This window comes from Phoenix dactylifera, unplaced genomic scaffold (genome assembly GCF_009389715.1).
Source record: "Phoenix dactylifera cultivar Barhee BC4 unplaced genomic scaffold, palm_55x_up_171113_PBpolish2nd_filt_p 000729F, whole genome shotgun sequence".
Taxonomy (NCBI): domain Eukaryota; kingdom Viridiplantae; phylum Streptophyta; class Magnoliopsida; order Arecales; family Arecaceae; genus Phoenix; species Phoenix dactylifera.
This window is the reverse complement of record NW_024068106.1, coordinates 20,209-26,944: the sequence shown is the minus strand read 5'-3', so window position 1 is coordinate 26,944 and position 6,736 is coordinate 20,209.

Sequence of the window (6,736 nt, the reverse complement as noted above, 5' to 3'; positions counted from 1 at the left end):
CCTTCTCCCAGCTTCTTCCGTCCGCATTCACCAGCATCTGCAATCAAGGACCCACTCTAGCCCATGATTCAAGCCATCCTCCGCGCTGGATTCACATCTTCTTCAAAGCAATCCCGCGGCCAGCTCCATTGATCCAGCCGATCCCGTGCATTCCGCCCCAAGCATCACGCAGGCGTTCTTCCTCCTCCCCACGCGAAATCAGATCCATCGCTGGCTGATCTCTGGTGGGGATCTATAAGAGGAGAAGAAAGCAGGGGGGAGAGGGGTGGCCGGCAGGTCCAAGAAAGAGGAGGAGTCGGCTGGGTGTTGAGCCAAAGAACAGGGAGAGCTCTATTTCTTTTGGAGAAGAAAGAAAGAAATAAAAGGAAGGAAGAAGAGCTCTGTTTTTCAAATAATATTTTATGTTATTTTTTTGGGAGCTCCACCGAGGGAGAGAAACAATAAAATTGTTTATTTTTCTTTCTTTGTTTTTATGTTTTATTCTGTAGAAGGAGGAAGCATTAGGCTTCCAATCTTCACTTTATTTTTGTACTTGTTCTTTTAATACAATCCATAAATCTCTTTTTATGCAATCTATATTCTAAGTTTCAGTTTCTGCAATTTATTTTATGTGTACTGGAAATCTTATTTAAATATTTTTTTCTTGCTGTTTGACCGCTACTCTGCATTAGACTTCGATTCAAAGTATCTGTCTTTTCGTTATTTTCAAATAGAAAACATTCTCTGGTAGACTAGAGAATCATTCAACATCCCCGACGTAATGTTTTTCTTCTATTATTCAAAAATCGATTTCAAATCCAAGTGAACGTTTTAATTTTTATGCAACTCCAATTGCCTCCCTGTGGATCGACCTCTTACGACCACTATTCTTCGAGTAGAATAGGTAAGAGTAAAATTAATTTAAACTTTGTTTGTCGGTTCTAACAATGATCTGTTTAGCATATTTTTAGTTAAACAGGAAACGGACAACAGTCCACTCTCCAAGAAATCCTTCTTAAAATTTTTCACTATAATCCCTCCAATATTGCAGTCCAATTATTTTGATCGGGCTTACAATCAACATAGTTGGTTTTCACTAGAAATGACCCCAAACCACCACCGAGCCTTTCTTAAGGCTCAAAACAATCCAATTCAAGATTTCCCCAAGTTTTCTCCAAGTTTCTGTCCGTGAAAATTATCAAAATAGAGTATTGAAAAAATGGGTGATAAAATAAATTACTGCTCCTTAAAGACAAATATACAAACAATAAATGAAGCTTTGAATTAGTTGGTTGGCCTTAAATAAACTTGAATGCTCTTCATCAACTTTCTCAACAGTAGGAGATGTGATCTTTCAGCTTTTAGTGAATGTATTTGAATATTCTTTTTCTTTTGTGAACTCTTTTTCTTTTCTTTTTCAAAAGGCTTTCTTTTTCTTTGATCCTCAATCACTTCTTTTATTGTTCTCATGCATTTATACTACTAAGGAGTGGTTGGAAGACACTTCTAACTATTAGATTAGCCAAAAAAGCCATTGTGAACAAAAACAACCATTATGATTTATAGAAAAACTAGTCCTTACTGTTGTCATGCATAGATAAGTCGACTCGACTTCTTTAAGGGTCGACTCATGATCTTCAAAGGTCATATCAAAATAGCTATTTCTTTTTCTGCACTTTGTTTTTCACCTTTGGCCATTGTGGGGTATGCTCTTTTGGTTTAGGGCTTGTCTCGTACATTGACTGGGGTCGACTCATTATCTTCATGGGTCGACTCGCCAAAAAGCTATTTTTGACTGCTCTCTATTTTTTGTTTGTGGCTATTTAGAGGTCAGTTCATTTTCTTTTGGGGTCAACTCTTGTTAAATAGTAATCGGCTCGTGATTTTCATAGGTCGACTTGTCAACATACTATTTTTGACTGCTTTCTGCTTTCGGCTCATGATCTTCACTGGTCGATTCACCAATAAGTTGAATTTTATAACTCTCTGCCTTTCTTCTGAGATTGTTTTGGAAACGACTTATTAGATACAGGGGTTGACTCGTGAAGGTATATCAGTCTATATTATTGTGCCAGGATTAACTCATTATATTCCATGGGTCGACTCTTGTGATAGACTAAGTTGAAATTTGTTATCGTTGCATGTGAACGTTCATAGGTCATTTCAAGGTGTTCTTGGAGTTGATTTGTTTTGTGCAGAGCTTTAGATAGTTAAGTTTCATTTCTCCTTATTAAGAGTTATAGAAAGATTTGTTTTTGGCTTCCTGCAAGCATTTTAGTACACTCCAAGCAACTAATTAGTGAACTTTTTACTCAATTATTTTGTATCATCAAAATCAAACCTTTTGGTTCAACAAGTATTCAGGTGACTACACCTCTCAAATCTCTTAGGAGCCCCAGCTGACTCATGTTGCGCCATTATGCCTCTTCAGTGTTGATGTATTTGTTGGCCCCAGCGAGGAGCTTGAAATAGTCCCTAAGGATATATCGACCAAATGGTTGAGGTCGTGTACCTCCAATGTGGCTCCATTAAAGCGGCTGATGTAGTCCCGTAATGACTCATCCTCCCATTGCTTGATGGCAAAGAGGGTGTCTGAACCCTTACTTTTTCTCTTGCTGCTTATAAAATGGACAGCGAACATCCTGTCGAGCTGGCCAATGGAGTGGATGGAGCTTGGCTGCAATCAAGTGTATCATAACTGAGTTGTCTTTTGCAGCATAGCAAGGAAGGCTCTCCATAGAACTATGTTGGTTGCACCTTGGAGCATCATGAGAGTTTTAGAACTCTGCAAGTGATCCAATGGGTCTATAGTACCATCGTACGTCTCCAACTATGGCATCTTGAAGCAAGGAGGAATAAGCCCCTCCATTATTGTTGCTGAGAATGGGGGTTCAGTGGTAAATTACACATCCCTCCCTTACTCAGCCTAGTGCTATTTTAGAGCTTCAAGGTGCCGATGCATCACCTCAAATTTGCGGTCGAGGTCATCCTCCCTCCTAGAGTCATTCTGACTCAGTGAAGGCTAGAGCTGATCACGGGCCTTCTGGCCTGCCCAGCTCGATCCAGAATTTTTTGGACTTGGGTATTAAAAAAAGGTCCATGGGTCGGGCCTGGGCAAGAAAAGCGGCCCGACTAAAAAAATCGGGTCGGGCCTGGTCATGCCATTCTGGCTCATTTCCAGATTCCAAACAAAGAAAAAATCGGGCCTGTCGGGTCGAGCCTATCGGGTCGGGCCAGGCTAGACGGGCCTAGAATCAGATTTATAAAGTCGGGTCGGGCCTGGATAAAAATTTAAGCCCGACAGTCAGGGCGGGCCGGGCCTGGGCATAGCCATCGGGCCTAATTTCTGCTGTAGAGCCCGGCTCGAGCCCGGCTCAGGTTTTGATCAGCTCTAGTGAAGGGAGGAGCGACTAGATGTTGACTCCTCCCAAGATGGAGGATTAGAAGATCGAAGCTGAGTATCCCATGCAGGGCTCTGCAGTTGGGAATGGTGGCTATGCGGAGCCTTTCTAGGACTTTGGGGATGGGCATGCTAGCTAGATGAGGCATGCCCCCCACTCCAAGGAGGGGAGTGATGGGCCGATCAATTGGGGACCTCGCATCGGCCCGATTCATGGGCCTCCTATTGTTGTAGGTTTTGGACTGCAGCAGTTAGCAATTGGACCTTGATGAGTGATTGTTGATCCCCTATTTGATTTTGATGAGCCTAAAATATTTGAGTATATTTCATATTGTACTAATGAATTTAAGTGAGTGTTTTAGGTAAAATACTTTTTAAACTTGAAAGAATGCCTTAGAAAATGGTTCAAGGATTTTAAGTTGAGTTTACTCATGTTTGGAACCATTTAAATCTTTGCCCTGCATTTGAGTCGACTTCCAGAATTCTTGAGTCGACTCTGGCATATGGTTACTGCCTGGCACTTTCTCGAGCCGACTCCTAGATGAGGCAAGTCGACTCTTACAGGAATGACAGAGAGCAGTTTTTTCAGAGCGCAGAGTGCGAGTCGACTCCAACTGTTTACGAGTCGACTCTTACAAGAAAGACAAATAGCTGATTTTCAAGTCACAGTGCGTGAGTCGACTCCAACTATTCACGAGCCGACTCATACAGAAAAAGACAGAGACGCAAGTTTGAAGAGCCCGAACTCGAGTCAACTCCTACAAAATGCTAGCCGACTCCAGAAGGAAAGACAGAAACCCAGTTTTGAAGAGCCCGAGCTCGAGTCAACTCCCGATAAGCTCGAGTTGACTCCCAATAAGCTCGAGTTGACTCCTGCTTCAGCCGAGCTGACTAGAAGCCTGCAAGAGCTGACTCCAAATCTGCTGGAAGGCATAACGACTATTTTTTACAGCTCCAATGGCTAGTTTTTCACTCTAACAGCTTTATTTCATCTCCAATGGCTCTAAAATAGTTCGCAAGAACTTCTAAGCTATAAATACAAGAAAACCAAGTGGATTAAATGGAAGCTCAATTACCAAACTCCAAATATCATTAGTGAGCCCCAAAAACCAGAGTATTGAAGTGTGCAAACCATTGAAAGTATTAAAGCCAATCATTCAACATCAATCCTCAGCTCTGAAAGTTGGTGAAGCATTCAAGGACATCCCTCAACACCAACGACGTCACTATTGCTCCTATCTCTGTTTGTATTTATTTTTTTAATGTTTAAGCAATAGTCTGTGTATTAAATTCTTTCAATCTCATTTGTACAAGTTTCAGTAGATTCTAAAACTTGGAGGAAGGTTTTGTCCAAACCTTAATTGGACTGTGTATAGGTTTTGGTTGTGAGCCTTGGGAAAAACCAACTGGGTTGTTTGTAAGCCCAAAAACAAACGTTGTAAAGATTTTGGTTGGTGAGCCTTGGAAAAAACTAACTATGTTGTTTGTGAGCCCAAAAAACAAATGGTATAGATTTTGGTTGGTGAGCCCGAAAAACCAACTGGGTTTGTTATGATCCCGAAAAGACAACAAGTTAGTTGTGAGCTTGTAAAACAGCCGGACTGTAATCCATGGAATTATAGTGAATTTTCAAGGGGACGCTTGGAGAGTGGACGTAGGTACTTGGGGTGCACCGAACCACTATACATGCTTGTATTTGTAGTATTTTCCTTGTGCATCTTGCTTTACTTTCATACTTGCATAGTGTAGTTGCTCTAGCTTAATTTTTCATTGCTTTACTTGTGATTGCCTAGAGCTTAAGTAAGATAACACTTTATTATTCCACTACATTCAATTCAAAGTTAATTTGGGAACATAATTTTTAGAAAATCTAATTCACCCCTCCTCTTGGGTTGTCACTTTGGACAACAAGTGGTATCAGAGCCTCGTGCTCTAGTATTAATTGTTGATCTAGCGATCAAGAGACAAATATCATGACAATTTAAATAGATAGATTCCTAGGAGAGGGACAATTAATTGATAGACCTCCACTATTTAATGGCATAAACTACACACATTGGAAAGCATGCATGCGCATTTTCATTCAAGCACATGACTATGATTTATAGAGTATCATAGTCGATGGGCCGCACACAAACACTAATCATGGTAAGAAAATGGCTCAACAAAATGCAAAATCCATGAATGTTCTATTTTGTGCATTAGATAATAGTGAACTTAATTGCATATCTTTTTACACAACTATTAAGAAAATATGGAATATGCTTGAAGTTAAATATGAATGCACTAACAAATCTAAAACATCATGTGTAGAAGAAGACCAGCATCATATTGCAAATCCATGCTTCATGGCACAAGAAGATGAGATACATGAGGTACATGCTGGAATTGAAAATAATTTTACACTTGATGAACTTCATGATGCCTTTTTTGATTTGTATTTAGAACAAAAGAAACTTATTTGTAAGAACAAAAACTTGAAGAATGAAAATCAAATCCTAATAGATGAAAAATTGAAACTAACTAATAAAACTAAAATCTTAATTAATAAAAATAAAGAACTAAATCAGAGAAATCAACTTCTCACTGAAAGCCCTGATAAACTTAAGATGAACAATGAATTGCTTTTAGAAGACAATGAAAAATTAACTAAATAAGTTGATAATTTAAAATCTATTGTTGAAAGATTCACTCTCAACTCTGAAAAACTGAATTTAATGATAGAAAACTCAAGAGCTGTATATGACAAAGCTGGATTGGGATATCAACCTTGGTACACCCAAAAATCTGTCAAGGATATATTTGTTAAATCCTCCACTGTCCATGCTAAAATAGATTCTTATAAATCTGATGAACAGAAACAAAAATCAATTAAAATCTCTTCTGTCCATCCTAAAATAGTTTTTCACAAATTTGGTAAAACTAATAAACAGAAACAGAAAACTGAAAATTCATTATCTGTTTATGTTAAATTTATATTGTTTAAATCTAACAAGAGTATGCAGAAGTATATTACTTGTAATCCTAAAACCTGCAAACTAATAAACAAAATAGCAATTAAGAAATTATGGGTTCCAAAAGGAACAATTATTGCTAATCTACAAGGACCTAAAAGAGCTTGGATTCCTAAGTTGAAAACCTGATTATTTTTTTCAGCAGGTGTGTCTAGCTACCCATGATTCCAATGAAGGATGTTATCTGGACAATGGATGTTCTAGACACATGTTAAAGAATGGAATTTAAAATGTGATTAAGGAAAGCAATTAAAATGGAAGAAATATATTTAAATTACTCCATCTTTCTATGTTGTACTTTACTGATTGATGGATAATTTGCTAATACTTAATCTATTTTCTT